We start from the raw sequence: 18305 nt of genomic DNA, 5'->3' as shown, positions 1-18305 counted from the left end.
GGTATCCCAACCCTGTACTCTGGTTTACTCCTACCGAACAGTTCATATACTCTTAACCCTGTACTCACGTAAACCCCACCTGTACTCAGGTACCCCAACCCTGTACTCAGGTACCTCAACCCTGTACTCAGGTATCCCAACCCTGTACTCACGTAAACCCAACCTGTACTCAGGTACCCCAACCCTGTACTCAGGTACCCTAACCCTGTACTCAGATATCCCAACCCTGTACTCAGGTACCCTAACCCTGTACTCAGGTGCCCCAACCCTGTACTCACGTAAACCCAACCCTGTACTCAGGTGCCCTAACCCTGTACTCAGGTACCCCAACCCTGCACTCTGGTATCCCAACCCTGTACTCAGGTATCCCAACCCTGTACTCAAGTACAGCAACCCTATACATAGGTATACCACCCCTGTACTCAGGTACCCCAACCCTGTACTCAGGTACACTCCTACCTGACAGTTCAGGTACCCTAACCCTGTATTCAGGTACCCCAACCCTGCACTCTGGTATCCCAACCCTGTACTCAGGTATCACAACCCTGTACTCAAGTACAGCAACCCTATACATAGGTATACCATCCCTGTACTCAGGTACCCCAACCCTGTACTCAGGTACACTCCTACTTGACAGTTCAGGTACCCCAACCCTGTACTCAGATATAATCCTACCTGACAGTTCAGGTACCCCAACCCTGTACTCAGGTACACTTCTACCTGACAGTTCAGGTACCCTAACCCTGTACTCAGGTACCCCAACCCTGTACTCTGGTATCCCAACCCTGTACTCAGGTATCAAAACCCTGTACTCAAGTACAGCAACCCTATACATAGGTATACCAACCCTGTACTCAGGTACCCCAACCCTATACTCAGGTACACTCCTACCTGACAGTTCAGGTACCCCAACCCTGTACTCAGGTACCACAACCCTGTACTCAGATATAATCCTACCTGACAGTTCAGGTACCCCAAGCCTGTACTCAGGTACACTCCTACCTGACAGTTCAGGTTACCCCAAGCCTGTACTCAGGTACACTCCTACCTGACAGTTCACTAGGTACCTGATGGTTCAGGTATCCCAACCCTGTACGCAGGTACACTCCTACCTGACAGTTCAGGTACCCCAAGCCTGTACTCAGGTACACTCCTACCTGACAGTTCACTAGGTACCTGATGGTTCAGGTATCCCAACCATGTATAGAGATATTTTTATGAATCTACCTGACGGTTCAGGTACATTATTCCTATTCAGGTGACAGTTCAGGTATCCAAACCCCAAAATAACTCATTAAGGTTTGTATTAACCATTCCATTCCATTCAACTGAGCAAAGTACCTACGTGAACATAAAAAGATCATCTTCACAAGGAAAGAGGAAACTAAGGTGATATGGTTTTAAATGAACAAATATACCTTGGAACAATATCAATGTTTTCAGAGTGAATATAGACATAATGCTAAATTAAATACGGATTCAGATGACAGAGTGTCAATAATTTCTCTGTAATGCTTCCGCTTCAACCTGTTGCTATGCTAAAGATAGAAATTAAGTTTAACATTAAAGTATTTCTACATTAGTTTATGTAATAAAAATGTCTCTAAAAATTTAAAAAATATAAAAAAAAATGTATGTTGTGTTGGTGACAGAATATACTCGTACTTAGTATGATCACCTGTCCAGAATGTCCTTACAAGTTGTAGTATAACTGACGTTTGTCCTACCCTTGTCCAATACAGATCCTTCACCAACAACTTCCGTCTACATGTATGTATTGACATTGACAACGTTCTGTACTAGATCCCTTATATTAGGTGCAGTACAAATGAGCCCTGATGTCCCCGGCTGTAGTTGGTACTCTATAAGCCTTATAAAGCTGTGTAGTATGGTCTACATGAGGAGGAGGGCTGGGACAGCCTTATCAGGTACACGTAGCTCATTAATAACCAGACCTAGCAATAACAGATAATGAGGCACCTCTGGTAGTGTGACCTCTGAAAGTACGGTCAGTTTCACCAACATAAAACTGGTGAATTCATCATCTGTTTATTTTATTGATGTAGATGTACTAGGCGCTATATGGAAGAAAATGTTCCCTTAACATCAATTGAAAACAACCAAAAGTAACTTAAGGTTAATGAGCAATGTAGACAAGAGGCCCAAAGGGCCTACATTGCTCATTAATCTCACACTTGAAACCTTTAAGTGGACTAAAACAAATTAAAGTTAGACTAAACTTCATTACCTAGGACTCTCAGTCATTCCAAAGAACATGTAAAAGATTTGAACACACGTGAGCTAGAAAATAACAAGGTAATTCCTTTTAACAAACATGATGGCTCTTCTTCCCAGCAGACGACATGCCAAATATCATCACCCTAGTGAATTTTTTCAACACATTTGTTCCCTGTGATCTTTACAATGGAAAAAGGACATTCTTTCAATTAAACTTCGTAGCTCTTCATCAGGGCATGCTCCTGGCAAAATGCCATCACTCTACGTGACCCCTTTGATCTTGAAACTTTGTCAAGGTCATTCAATTGAACAAACTTAGTAGCCCTTCATCCCAGCATGCTATCGGCCGAATAAATTCACCCTGGGCCTTTTGGTTACTGATAAGAAAAAAGTAAATGACATATGGACGATTGGCGACGGCATAAGCTTACTTGGTCCTTCGGGCTAAAAAAAGTTCTGATCGAGAGTTTCTTTTAAATTTGTTGTAAGCTTACAAAGCTCCATACCATCATGAACTATCTTCAAACTCACAATGTTATAGCTGGTATCAGGGTGTCTGAGTGTTTCAGCCATAGAGTGGACATATCAGAAACAACTAATGAGGATGTATATGTACTTCAAAGGTGGTAAACAGCTAGAGACACAGGTGTAATGACTAATAGCTTATAGTGTCATCAGGACCAGTGACTCATCACAGACTACAACAGTGACGTCTCTGGTAGTCTCATTATCTAGCTTATTAAATATGCATGTACAGGTCTCCATATCCTGTACAGGTGAGCCAACCTTTTCTGTACTGATAACTATAATGACTGAACAACTACTGGCCATTAGCTAGAGGGACATCACACAGGAGCTGACCAGGTTCCATTAGCCAACAACCACTGCCAACTCACACAATGACACAAATGTATCACGATCTATTGTATTAAATGATATCTGATTTGATAACATTTTTAAAACAAATCTGAATAACTAAACACTTTGAAAATCTTCTAATCAATTCTATTTTCTTTTAATGTGCAATCATTAAGAATTAAAATTCATGAAAGGAAATTAATGGTTTTCAGCAAGTGAGGTTTGATCTATTCTTTTTCTTTACATTGCAATAATCTGATAATAAAAGAACAAGAGGCTCAATGGTCCTGAATCACTCAACTGGCATTAATCTCACACCAGTTACCTTCAAAGTGGACACTCATGGCAAACATAGTAAAATGGGCTAAATTAAGCAACAGGCCAAATATCATCATGGGCTTTTAGGTTAATAAGAAGCATTTTTTTTCAAAGTCTTGATCCCTGTGACAGTTTAAGGTTCATTATAATACACTCTGTACCCCTTCACCCCAGCATGCTAACTAGCCAGATAGCATCACCCATGGTCTTTTGGTTATTCAGAAAAAGTTGTTTGAAGACTTCTTTTTTAAAATTTGATGACCCAAGTGACCTAGAAAGTGGGTCAAAGTCAAAATTGTGTCCCCTTTGCCCAACGATGCTCTAAAACAAATTTGGTTGAAATCCCTCCATTGTTATAGAAGGAGAAGCTTTTTGAAAATTTACCTCTATTTCCCCTATAGGGTCCTGTTCCTCTGCCCCACGGGGGGCCACACATCTGTTTGGGCCAGGTGGACTAAAAATGAGACAAATCAAAGAAATCAGAAAAATCAGAAACCCTCAAAACATGAACAGAGACAGGGGGAATACCAGCACATTGTAAGTTATACGTGTGAGAGGGGCTAGATCTTGGGAATACCAGCACATTGTAAGTCATATGTGTGAGAGGGGCTAGATCTGGGAAATACCAGCCCATTGTAAGTTATATGTGTGAGAGGGCCTAGACCTGGGGAATACCAGCACATTGTAAGTGATACGTGTGAGAGGGGCTAGATCTTGGGAATACCAGCACATTGTAAGTGATACGTGTGAGAGGGGCTAGATCTTGGGAATACCAGCACATTGTAAGTGATACGTGTGAGAGGGGCTAGATCTTGGGAATACCAGCACATTGTAAGTCATATGTGTGAGAGGGGCTAGATCTGGGAAATACCAGCCCATTGTAAGTTATATGTGTGAGATGGCTAAAACAAATTTGGTTGAAATCCCTCCATTGTTATAGAAGGAGAAGCTTTTTGAAAATTTACCTCTATTTCACCTATAGGGTCCTGTTCCTCTGCCCCACGGGGGGCCACACATCTGTTTGGGCCAGCTGGACTAAAAATGAGACAAATCAAAGAAATCAGAAAAATCAGAAACCCTCAAAACATGAACAGAGACAGGGGGAATTCCAGCACATTGTAAGTTATACGTGTGAGAGGGGCTAGATCTTGGGAATACCAGCACATTGTAAGTGATACGTGTGAGAGGGGCTAGATCTACACCCATTCACTCTCCAATTGATAGGCGGAATGTACTGTGTCAAGTGACAGATTAAGATTAAGCTAACAATGGTCAGACATTTGCCTGGATAGTTCTTATCTCTGTTACCCCCCTTCATCATTAATTTGTCCCCTTTCCCTCTACCCTTGAGATTTGGATTGTCCCCTTGCACATTCCCTGGGCGTGAGATCTAAATGACTATGTCCTTGTTACACCAGACTTATTGTTTGCAGGTCTGTCCTAAAACCCAGTCCAACTATATATACAGCTAGATAACCCTCAGTCACGACAACACTTTTACAGTGTCTAACCACACTTTGTATATTACTTCTGACACTATAAATTGGAGATGATGTACCCAAACAAAGTATTTCTGATTTCCCTGTATATAATTTGTGTTACCTGGAATTGTTTCCTGCACCTGTTCGACAAAGTACAGTTTTACCTGGACAGTGATATCTTTATATGTGAACAATAAGCCACTAGCCCATGCGACATCCCTGGTTTATAATTGTATATTTATATTGTAATCATGGTAGTAGCAGCTGTTCACCAGACACAACACCAGGCGAGCCATCATGCACTGATATGACCCAGAGGTACTATATATCAGTATGTCATTGACCAAATCTGGGCTGGCTTACATACAGCAGTCTGGACCCTGAGCTATAAATGTTCTGCCAATTGTCTTACATTATTGGCTTCTTTGACAGTAAAGTAGTAACAGTGCTATCATGTTTTTCAGGACAAGTACTTTACTCTAACACAGGTACTATACCCCTAGACAGGTACTATACCCTTAGACAGGTACTATACCCCTAGACAGGTACTATACCCCTAGACAGGTACTTTACCCCTAGACAGGTACTATACCCCTAGACAGGTAATATACCCTTACACAAGTCCTATACCCCTAGACAGGTACTATACCCTAACAAAGGTACTATACCCCTAGACAGGTACTATACCCTAACACAGGTCCTATACCCCTACACAGGTACTATACCCCTAGACAGGTACTATACCCTTACACAGGTACTATACCCTAACACAGGTACTATACCCCTAGACAGGTGATATACCCTTACACAAGTACTATACCCCTAGACAGGTACTATACCCCTACACGGGTAATATACCACTAGACAGGAACTATACCCCTAGACAGGTACTATACCCTTACACAGGTACTATACCCTAACACAGGAACTATACCCCTAGGCAGGTACTATACCCTTACACAAGTACTATACCCCTAGACAGGTACTATACCCCTACACAGGTAATATACCCCTACACAGGTACTATACTCCTAAACAGGTACTATACCCTTACACAGGTACTATACCCTAACACAGGTACTATACCCCTGGACAGGTGATATACCCTTACACAAGTACTATACCCCTAGACAGGTACTATACCCTAACACAGGCACTATACCCCTAGACAGGGACTATACCCTAACACAGGTCCTATACCCCTAGACAGGGACTATACCCTAACACAGGAACTATACCCCTAGGCAGGTACTATACCCTTACATAGGTACTATACCCTAACACAGGAACTATACCCCTAGGCAGGTACTATACCCTTGCACAAGTGCTATACCCCTAGACAGGTAATATACCCTTACACAAGTACTATACCCCTATACAGGTACTATACCCTAACACAGGTACTATACCCCTAGACAGGTACTATACCCTAACACAGGTACTATACCCTAACACAGGTACTATACCCCTAGACAGGTAATATACCCCTAGACAGGTAATATACCCCTAGACAGGTACTATACCCTTAGACAGGTACTATACCCCTAGACAGGTACTATACCCTTACACAGGTACTATACCCCTAGACAGGTACTATACCCTAACACAGGTAATATACCCCTAGACAGGTAATATACTCCTAGACAGGTATTATACCCCTTAGACAGGTACTATACCCCTAGACAGGTATTAAACCCCTAGACAGGTACTACACCCCTAGACAGGTACTATACCCCTTAGACAGGTACTATACCCCTAGACAGGAACTACACCCCTAGAGAGGTACTATACCCCTAGACAGAAATTATACTATACTACTAGACAGGTACTACACCCATAGACAGGTACTATATATACCCTTAGACAGAAAGTATACTATACTACTAGACAGGTTCTATACACCTAAAAAGGTACTATACCCTTAAACAGTTACTATACACCTAAAAAGGTACTATATCCTTAATCCTTAATCCTGAGACAGGTACTATACTCTTAGACAGGTACTATACCCATAGTCAGGTACTATACCCTTTGACAAGTACTATTACTATACCCCTAGACAGGTACTATACCCCTAGACAGGTACTATACCCCTAGATAGGAACTATACCCTTAGACAGGTACTATACCCCTAACCTAGAACTATACCCCTAGACAGGTAATATACCACCAGACAGGTACTATACCCTAAGACAGGTACTATACCCTTAGACATGTACTATACCCATAGTCAGGTACTATACCCTTAGACAAGTACTATTACTATACCCCTAGACAGGTACTATACCCCTAGACAGGTAATATACTCCTAGACAGGTACTATACCCCTTAGACAGGTACTATACCCCTAGACAGGTATCAAACCCCTAGACAGGTACTATACCCCTTAGACAGGTACTATACCCCTAGACAGGTACTACACGCCTAGAGAGGTACTATACCCCTAGACAGAAATTATACTATACTGCTAGACAGGTACTACACCCCTAGACAGGTACTATACCCTTAGACAGAAAGTATACTATACTGCTAGACAGGTTCTATACACCTAAAAAGGTACTATACCCTTAAACAGTTACTATACACCTAAAAAGGTACTATACCCTTAATCGGGTACTATACCCCTAGACAGGCACTATACCCTTAAACAGGTACTAAACCTCTAGACAAGTATATGTACTAAACCCCTAGAGAGTTACTTTACCCCTAGATAGGTACAATACCCCTAGATGTACTATACCTGTAGATAAGTACTATACCCCTTATATAGTAGTTTATAACTGTAATGACACTTCTATAGAGCAAGGACAATGATCACAGGTGTAGGGTACAATACCCCTAGACATGTACTATAGCTGTAGATAAGTACTTTACCCCTTATATAGTAGTTTATAACTGTAATGACACTTCTATAGAGCAAGGATAATGATCACAGGTGCAGGGTTCAAATCGTTCTCTAGTCCTGTTCTATTTATTTACACTCAGTACACTGTTCTGGATTGTTCTGTTTTATTACTAGTATATATTTTAATAAAGTCCCCTAATGTATCTTTTACTTTCCAGAAATGATTTATCACTGCAGCGATAGTCCTGGCAGAACAAGAGCCTATTTTGCTAGTTACATGTTTTGGCAGTGGTAAAGTATCGGTAAAGGTATATCTATATCTTGGCTATAAATAGCTGACATATTAAATCATATAAACATCCTAGTTATGTACCTGTGTTTCATTGCAAACCATCAAACAGTACCAATTGTATCAGAATTGATGTATACATGGTATACATGTATATACAATCTAGAGTGACAAAATCTCTCTATTTGAATTAAATAAAAGGTGAACTTTCATTAAGAAAAGTTAAAATTACAGAAGAAATGAATAAAGTGTAGAAGATGTGTAATTTTCACTTTGTCTAGGTGTATCACACAGGTATGACAGGCACTTTACATATCACAAGTGTTTAGCTCTGAGCTAAAAGTCAAGGATGTACGTCTCAGCTGATCTTCAACACAGATAACTTATATTACCTTTATATCTATATCTTACCTTTTTCAGGTGGTGTTTAATTAGCAGACGATCCTGGACAGACACAGTAATAGAAACTTGCACATGTACTCAAGTCTAAACTAATATTTTCATTCTAGATCACAATTTTAACAATTTTTCAAGCATACAAAATTAACGTGTCACTTTGCCTCGGCAGGTGATCAACAGGTAGGCAATCAGATACTAAGGTATCAATGTAACAACTAATGTTAGGTTTCTACTGGGAACAATCTGTCTCTGACAGGTAAAGGTCTGTCTCCGCCCTCAGTGCCCTGGTCGTCCCTCTCTAGGAGGTGGTGATGAGTGGGTGAGGAAGTCTGTGTCACTTTATAATGCACTTCCATTGTACAGAGTACACAGGGCCCTAGTATCACATAAACTAAAACGTGTATTTCATCACCATATGTTGTACGTACATCCGTCCATTATAAGCTTTGTGTTACACACCTGTAGGTACAAGTATCAACAATAGGTCCATGTCAACAGTCTGTACTATATCTAAACCAAACATATCAATGTATGACAGTAAACCAGTGTTGAAAATGAACCTTACAACAGTCTGGATCCAAAATGTGTACACAAAGTCTATGTACACAGCTGTTAAAGCTTGGTCAACTTTCGCTGTTGTCTAGATCAAAAGTGTGGACGTAATCACAGGTGTTGTGTCCTCATTTATATCTCTATGTAGGAGATAGGAGTCCTAATCAATATATTTACCTGTCAGCTGGTCAGTTGTCTCGACTGTCCTAAGTTCACCTGCCGTAATGTCCACAACAGACTGTAGGACAGACAACCTGGGACATGTGTCTACCTGATCTACCAAGCACTGGGGAATTTTCCACAACAACTAGACCAGGTAGATAATATACAGCCTACAACCCACTTAGTCATGCTCACATAGTCACATGTAAACAGTGAGCCAGAAAGCCAGCAATCTACCCACGTTTTTGGGCATTTCCATTCAGTGTATTTATAGCTTTCCGTACCGTAGGGGATCTTATTAACAGGTAAAAAACACGTAATCAATACCTGGATGATCTAACAACAGGTAACATTTGTCACGACAGGTCTACATTCCACTCCTTAGTGTTTCAACGATTACAGTTTACTAAATAGCTCTTCCCAAACTTTCTAAAAATGACAAGAAACAATCCATTTAACTAATCACAAACATTTAAATCAGTTAAAGGTACCTTTCACTATAGGCCTATGTATTTTTTGCTTGACCTCAATTATTGTAATTATATAACCAGTACACAATGGTCCCGACTAGTACATTGTAGAAGTTTGCCACAATAAACTAAAGCACTAAAGCAGGTGGCGCTTTCACTGTACTATAATCGTACACATGTAAATTGTTTTTCGGAACAGCCCATTAAAATCAAAATGTGATTTGTCTTGGGAACCCCCCATGTTATATTATATGACATGCTAGGTGGCACTAAAGGTAGGGTTGCCTTATTTCATTGGTCAGTTGATTGGTTTATATAAAAAGCAGATTTGAGATAAAAAAATAAATGATGTGGATTCGTGTTTAAAAGTGAGTTTGAAACGGATAGGTGTCTCCTTGATTGACACCGACGGAATCAGTGCTATCAGGGATTTTCCTACAATAGAATTTGGGGCCGAATAACGGCCCCTTTCCCCTCGGAAAATCTTGCTAAAATTCCCAATTTAACCATTGAAAAGATCCTAATCGGATGGCCATTTTTGCAAGATTTAAATATGCTCAGTGTGGAGAGGGAAGATGTAAAAACATTCATGTCCGTAAGAAAAGTAAAAACATATTTTAATCCCTTGAAAATTAAATTTCAAAAGTGTATATCAGAATGTTATTAAATTATTTATGTAGCACTGATGTTGTAAAACTTTGCTATTTTTGTCTCGCCTGTGTGATTAAAGTTGGAGTAAAACAAACTTACAACATGTATTACTCCAGAAAGTGATACTAACCATCAAAGAAGCAATCTTTGCAACTAATTCAGTATGTTTTATAAATTAAAATCAAAGTTTTCCTTTTAAAGGAAATGGACAAATATTACAACTATCGTATATGTTTGATATATAGTATAATAAAATAGTAAAAATACATTCTGGCTATCAGAATTTTTTACAAGCCTATACTAAATGTACTAGAGTTTAACTGTACGCTACACCTAAGCTTATATTACATCATGTATGCATAGAAAACTAAATAAGAAATTCCAACATCAAAGAATGCAATTTCTCATGATAAGAAGTAAAATTTATGAACAGAAACAGGAAAATGCATGAAATTTTTAATTCCCCTCATTTTTCACCAATCTCAAAATTTACCGCGTAAAAATTCCCAATTCATTGGACCCTGGATCCGGAAAAGATAGGGTAGGACAATCCCTGTATTATTACCGTACAACAATCATTTATCATATAACTCCCCTGTCATACAGTGAATACATCACTGCTGAGAGTCTGTGATGCTAACAGTATGTTATCTTTAGTCAATTAAGATATACCAGCTAGAATGTTAGTAATTTAAATTACTTCTATTTTATTGTGTGCATTTGCATAATAAATATTCTATAACTTTTGACAGAAACCTTGAAATTGAAAGTCAATACTATTTCAAGCATTGATTAAATGTACCTGAATATTAACCACTTAAAATGATAGTAATGGCACAGACTGTTTAAATTTATCTCTTTTTTGTCTATTGCCGAGTTAAACAATTTCCATACTGCAACTTCGGTCTGGAATCCTACCGGATATCCTTACTAGACTCACCCCAGCACACATAACACAAGAGGCCCATAGGGCCTGTGTCGCTCACCTGGAAATGTTATCAAAATTGAAGTTGAAATAGCCAGATGTTGCTGTATTACATTGTTAGTCAGGAAATATATTTTTATGCAATTGGACATAATCCTGTCATTCCTACAGGAAAAGTAGGATTTGAAGAATTTGCTATGTTTCTTCTATTGGGCCCCGCCCTCTGCACCCCAGGAGGGGTCAGACCCACCGTTGATACAAAATTAGGTCCCCTTCACCCAAGGATGCTTTACACCAAATATGGACATAATCCTCTCATTCCTACAGAAGCAGAAGGAATTTAAAGCTAAGATTCTAATTTCCTTATTTTGCCCTATCCCTCGGCCCCCAGGGGGTTCACACCCACCATTTATACAAAATTGATTTCCCTTCCCCATAGGATGTTACTGTTCAAATTTGGTCAAAATATCTTCATCCCAACGGAAGAAGATGGATATTAAAGCTAATCCTCTATATATTTCTTATTGGGCCCCGCCTCTCTTCCCCAAGGGGTGTCAGACCCACCATTTATACAAATTGTTTCCCTAGCTTTATCCCAAATTTGGACAAAATCCTAACATTCCCACAGAAGAAAAGGGATTTTGAAGAATTTTCTCCTACAGTTTATACAAATTAAGTCCTCTTCCCAAAAGGATTCTTTAGATGGACAAAGTCCTGTCATTCCTACAGAAGAAAAAGATTTTTTAAAAGTTTGCTAAATTAACCTTATTTGGCCCCAACCCTCAGGCCCCAGGGGGGTCAGATCCACCATATATACAAAATAGATTTCCCTTCCCAAAAGGATGCTTTAGATGTCATTCCTACAGAATTTGTTAATACAAAATTAATTCCCTTTTGCCCAAAGATGCTTCAGACCAAATTGGGATAAAAAAAAAATCATTTAATCCCTATGGTAGAAAAAGGATTTTAAAGGTTTACTTCTATATTTCCCCACTGTTTATACAAAATTGAGTTCCCTCGGCCTAAGGATGCTAGATCCAGACTAAATAAGGATAAAATCCTTTAATTCCTACAGTAGAAAAAGGATTTTGAAGGTTTAACTTCTATTTCCCTATTTTGCCCTGCCCCCAGGTGGGGCCGCTCCCATCATTTATATAAAATGTAGTCCCCCTTGGCCTAAGGATGCTCCAGACTAAATTTGGATAAAATCCCTTTATCTCTGCAGTAGGAGAAGGATTTTAAAGGATTTACCTCTATTTCCCCTATTGGGCCCCGCCCCTCTGCCCCCAGGGGGGGAGGGAGGGGGGGGCACACCCACCATGTTTACAAAATTAAGTCCCCTAGGCCTAAGGATGTTCGAGACTAAATAAGGATAAATTCCCTTTATCTCTGCAGTAGGAGAAAGATTTTAAAGGTTTTACCTCTATTTCACCTATTCTGCCCTGCCTATCTGCCCCCAAGGGGGGCCACACCCAAGGGGGGGCCACACCCACTGTTTATACAAAATTCAGTCCCATTGGCCTAAGGATGCTCCAGACTAAATTTGGATAAAATCCCTTAATCCCTACGGTAGGAGAAGGATTTTAAAGGTTTTACATCTATTTCATCTATTCTGCCCCGCCCCTCTGCCCCCAGGGGGGCCACACCCACCACTTATACAAAATTGAGTACCCTTGGCCTTTTTTTGTGTTTTGGTTTTATTTTCATTTCTAAATACACTGTACCTGTACTTTAATTCTGAACAACTATCATTCTGTAACAATGCATGGCAAATGTGTTTTATATTGAATACATGTGTAGGAAATGGCTTCAACACATATCATAGCAGTAACCTTATGAAGGATAATTATATACCTTAACTTGATGCATGGTACACTCTACCTGATGCAGATTGGTGTTGATGTACCAAAGAATCAGTGAAATATGCAGGAACCTGATATTTAATTACAGTATTACAAAACACAGATCAAACAAGATTTCTGACATCTTAACATCACTTGAAAGGAAGCTATATGACATATATAACAAGTAGTTATAAATAACCCACAAAGGAAATGTTTAACCAGAAATAACATTAAATGTAAAACTATGAACAGGATACTTAGTGATTCAGACTCCAGAGACAAAACTTACAACCACCTGTCCGACGGTTGTCTGGCACAAAACCATTTGTCTGTGCCTACATTGAATCAGAAGTGTTAATATCTAATATACAAACCTTCAATTCTTAAAAGACTTCAATATACATTTTCTCTCACATTTCCATTTTGGTGCAAGGTCCGTGATCCCTGTGTGTGATAAAGAGTAAATTAGTAGACTGACCAACGTCCAGTTATCTACAAACTCCTTGCTCTAACAATCTAGCTACATGCCATTTAACAAAAAACATCTGCAGACTTTCTGTTCACACAATTTCAGTGCTTAAATGCCAAGGAAAATCTAGAACAAAATTAACAAAAAACAAAGTATGGTGCACATGTGTTCCTGTTTACTCTTAATGTGGGCTTTGCATGACATAATTATAACATTTTGAGTAGGAAAAGTTTCCTTTCCACCCTCATCCAATCAAACTGCCATTATACATACATTCCCCCTTCAAACATATATGTACACAGGCCATTCACATACACTGTTACTAATCAAATCTGTTCTATTTATCATTAATGTTGTAAACATAAGCTAATTTCAGTTTCTGCAAAATCATTTACGATTTTTGGCAGTCAGCTATAACATACAAGAGTACCACATATCTCTGTGGTTTGTGCTTGTTAATAAGGAGAGGGAAGCTATGTTGATACAGTCAGAGGATGCATGCCAAGATTGTGCTTGATGGAACTCACAAAGTACAAAAATAAATTATAGAAACATTATTCAACCATTATAAAATTTCCTTTGTTGCAGAATTCACACAGAATTTTAATTACCACAAATTTAAAGCTACATTGACAGTTAACTGTGCCATACATACAGTGTATATATATATACTAGCAGAATAAAAAACGTACGTAGGTAAAATGTCAAGATAATTGTGGCTATGGGGATGCACAAAAACCCTAGCAGAATGTCAGAGTAACATATTTTACTGGTATATATGTAAAACAATGGCCTTGTGACTGTAATACATACAGTACATACACGTTATATAAAGTGTCTTTTCTAGAGATGTGCAATATCATCGTAATATCAGTTATATTGGAAATAGCTTTTTGATGATGACATAACGCGATATTTCTATCAAATATTGATATTAAAAATGTTAACAGAAAAATAGTAATAACAAAACCATATTGAATGTAAATCCAGTATTTTCAGTATTTTTCCATTTTTTTAACGATTTTTTGATATTTTGCTCTGTGACATGTGTAAAGAATACATTTCTTTTTTATTGTTATATTGTTTATAATAACCAAATAATTATTCAGACTTTTTTTTTATTTTTCTTATTTTTAAACTTTTATTGAACTTAAAAAATTATTTTGAAAGGATGCAATATAGTTGCAATGATTTAAGAAAAATCTCAATATATCGCAATATCAAAATGTTAAGCATACCCAACTCTAGTCTTTTTATAACACATAATATTGTTATAAGAAACTACACAGATTATAAACATTATAGCACTTACATTGTTTTTCAATGTTTATATCATGTCTAGGACATTTATAACATTACAGAATATAATGGCACGTGACATCTACATGTACAGTGTATATCTATTGATTTTGGTATACGCCTTTGTTTTCTTACTTCTACTAGGATTTCAGTGGTTAGTAGCGCATGGCAACATCTATCATGATATGAGGCCAGTGTCATATCATATTTGTACAATCAAAATTGTCACGGCGTCAACAAAAGCCATGTTAAAAAAGAACACGCCTACAAACCGAACGGTTGTTTCAGCGTGTCACTCATGATCACTGCATCTGGCTCGTCGATTGGTCGATAGAATGTTTGAGATCGGTGTCGTCCTTGATTTCAGAAGCAGTGTACAACATTGTATCTTTTTTGGAGACTTGTTGTTTGTGCGCATTGTCAACTTACGATTACGCATACACGTATATGGAAATGTAAAATTTACATTGCATGTACATGTTTCAAACTATGTGTCATATGACTTGCATGTTTCAGTGAATGTGTACTTTAATTCTGAACAACTGTCATTCTGTAACAATGCATTGAAAAACATTCTGTTCAAAACGTTCAGAGGGATATACATATACTATAAGGGGGGTAGTTTTTTGACGGCCAGAAAAAATATCCAGATTCTTTTTCGATGGGGATACAAATATGATATGACACCAGTATATATACCTCTCCAAAGCTAATAAAAAAGAGAAAATAAGTTCTGCTTGACCTATAGGCATATAAATGAACTTCAGATAATCTGTCCTTTCTTAGCATTCAATTGCAAAGAGATTGACATGTTATAAGTCAAAAGTGAACTATTTTAATGAAGATAGCTAATTACACAAGTTTAAATATATTCAATTACATAATTAATTTCTGAATTTTAATTGGAATCTTTGAATTTGACTTATCAGGTGGTTGAAATTGACTTATCAGGTGGTTGAAATTGAATTATCAGGTGGTTGAAATTGAATTATCAGGTGGTTGAAATTGATGGTGACTATACCATCTTTCAAGGGTCTTGTTGAACGTTAAGGATCCCTGTCCCACTGCGCTGTGTTTTTTTCTTTATGCAGATACATCCCCTTAACTTCCAATCAGAACTGTGGAATAGTTGGGCAAGGACACTTCCATCGACAAACTAGCTCCATTGGTTAGAGCCATAGCTAAGCAGTCTGGAGTTTAGGGTTCAAATCTGGTCTTACACTGGGCCAAGGTATATTTTATATTCTCAAACCACTATAGCTGTTGTTAACCCTTTCACCACTGTAGACCATAATGGACTAATCCAGAGTTACATAGGGGTGAAAGGATTATTAATGAAAGTATATAATATATATATATATTGTTTATGTTTCATCATTATATATTTCATAAAAGTCCCGCATGCTATATAATGTCCTTTTCAGGAAGTTTATATTCATCAAAGCTAAAGCCACGCCGGGAAAATCAGTTTCGAACGCATAGTTTTGGTTTTGGCAACGGAACGAGGTCCTTAACAGGTCCGATACCGACATACCTATGTGGATATACCTGGATAAGTTTGTTTAGGTTTACGCAAGCTGAGAGAGCGTGGTACATATAACATACGGTAGTTAAATACACTTGCTATGTTTGATTCGTGCACATCTAGACCTAATGCACACAAGAAAAGACCTCTGATAGCCTACCTTGACACTCAGATCAAATACAAAACAGCCGCCTCTACTTCACACGTTTAAGGCCAGGTAATGGAGATTTCTTCAAAGGGACATCACTCATGAAACAACAATGAGACTATAAGGTTTTGCAAATGATGAATTGATGGATACAATAAATGACAAGTTTTTTCGTATATCATCGGTTTCCTTAAACATCTAGTTGATATAAAAATGAGCATATCTTCGCAACATTCCTTACTATTACAGTTAAAAGGATCACAACTGCAATTAAGATATTGATGCCTAATTAAGCGTACTTTATTTTACTGCCAATACGTATAGACTACTATATAAAACTTATGTGCCGATGTAGACAGGTCTGATTATGTATTATTTCACTACCAATGAAATATATATATAACGTATCCTTGTACCTAAGATGCAGGTTAATTCAGGCTTGTTAGATTTAATTCCTGACATATAATCATATGCATGTATCTTCCTTCCATTAATGTATAAATATGAAACTTTTGTGTATATGATCACGGAATTAGATATAAGTCCGTGATATGATCGATATATAAGGTAAGTGGGGAAAACGATCGAGAAAGCATCTGTTTAGCTCGTTATATCGAACTCGTTATAACCAGGTACATATTGTATGATACATTTTTGAATTATCAAATACTGGCTAGAATTACGAAACTTCGAATCGAATTGCATTTTAAAAACATGTTACGAGAAAAGGATGCTGTCAAATGTTAGTTGGATATTATATCGGAATTGAACTCAACAAAGTAAGTTAAGTTATCTATTGGGATTTGTTATGGGTGGCGGTTCGGGCCAAAAACGATATACTCTAACGAGTTAAAAAAAGTAACGCGTTAGAAGTGACTTTTAACGCGTCAGAACTGACTTTTAACGGGTTAGAAGTGCATTTAACGCGTGAAAAGTCACTGCTAACGCGTTAAAATTCACATCTAACGGGTTACAATGTTATATGCACTGGCTAATCAGAGAAATCGTTTCATAGTTGATGCTTTTGATGTTTAAAATAAATAAAAATGTTATGACTATTTATATTGAGAAAAATAAAGACAACAACCCATTTCCACATGATTTTTTCCCCCTGAGTGATATGGAAATGGGTTATTGGCTAGTTTTTTTCAATATAAATAAACAAATCTTCATTTAATTCAAATAAAATATGACAGTTTTGACACATGAATAAAATGTACAGAACCTGAAAAGTGGTGTCGGAACACAATTTTGAATTTTTATAATTGATTTTCAGGAAATAATTTTTGGGAACTTCAAAAAGTCATTTTTGGCTTTCTCGTTTCTTCATTAAACAATTCCTGTATGAACATAAAATTATCACAGAAAAGGAACATCAAAATTTCTTTAAGGAATGAGAATGATAATGTATAAAAAAGAGGTAAGAACAGCAGATAAGTGTGTATCATGGCGATACTGACTGATGTTGTATGCAAGTATTAAAGTTGCCAGGTTCACGAGGATGTTGAACAACATGTATTGTATATTATATAAGTGTGGAATCTGGTGATTATCAATATAACTTAGGTGGTTTTATAAGGTACCCACTGGTTCAATACGTGTATGAAATCCACCATTTGTCCTTCACAGATTTCAAAAATATTCATATGTAATATTTATGAAGTGCAGCGTTTCCAGAGGGATTTTCTGTTAAGTTGTAAGAGTATATATTTTGTATTTAAAAATGTTCGAAGGTCATTTGTATATATGTTTCAAGTACATTCAACGTTAACATGACTGTTAGTTTGTTGTTCTTTTTATAGTTATTAACAAGTTGGGCTTAAGTCTATTCA

At 37.8% G+C, this 18305-nt stretch overlaps 1 protein-coding gene across 6 annotated transcripts in view; it reads right to left on the bottom strand.

The window, feature by feature from the left end:
• The window catches only part of LOC110459723 (protein FAM110B-like), a 45621-nt gene extending 29073 nt beyond the window's left edge, over window positions 1-16548 (bottom strand). Inside the window, exons 1-3 of one of the 6 annotated variants that reach the window (XM_021512114.1) lie at window positions 16486-16548; window positions 13407-13476; window positions 3799-3868 (exon numbers count right to left, since the gene is read on the bottom strand). The gene's annotated coding sequence lies outside the window, so the exon portion shown is untranslated. Of the gene's footprint in view, window positions 1-3798; window positions 3869-8440; window positions 9029-9157; window positions 9355-13406; window positions 13477-16485 lie in introns of those variants that run through there. The other 5 variants (XM_021512113.1, XM_021512117.1, XM_021512116.1 and 2 more) reach the window with 5 other exon arrangements.
• Between the last annotated feature and the right edge of the window lie 1757 nt (window positions 16549-18305).

This window comes from Mizuhopecten yessoensis, unplaced genomic scaffold, assembly GCF_002113885.1.
Source record: "Mizuhopecten yessoensis strain PY_sf001 unplaced genomic scaffold, ASM211388v2 scaffold10201, whole genome shotgun sequence".
Lineage (NCBI taxonomy): Eukaryota > Metazoa > Mollusca > Bivalvia > Pectinida > Pectinidae > Mizuhopecten > Mizuhopecten yessoensis.
This window is presented reverse-complemented; position numbering and strand designations above follow the sequence as displayed.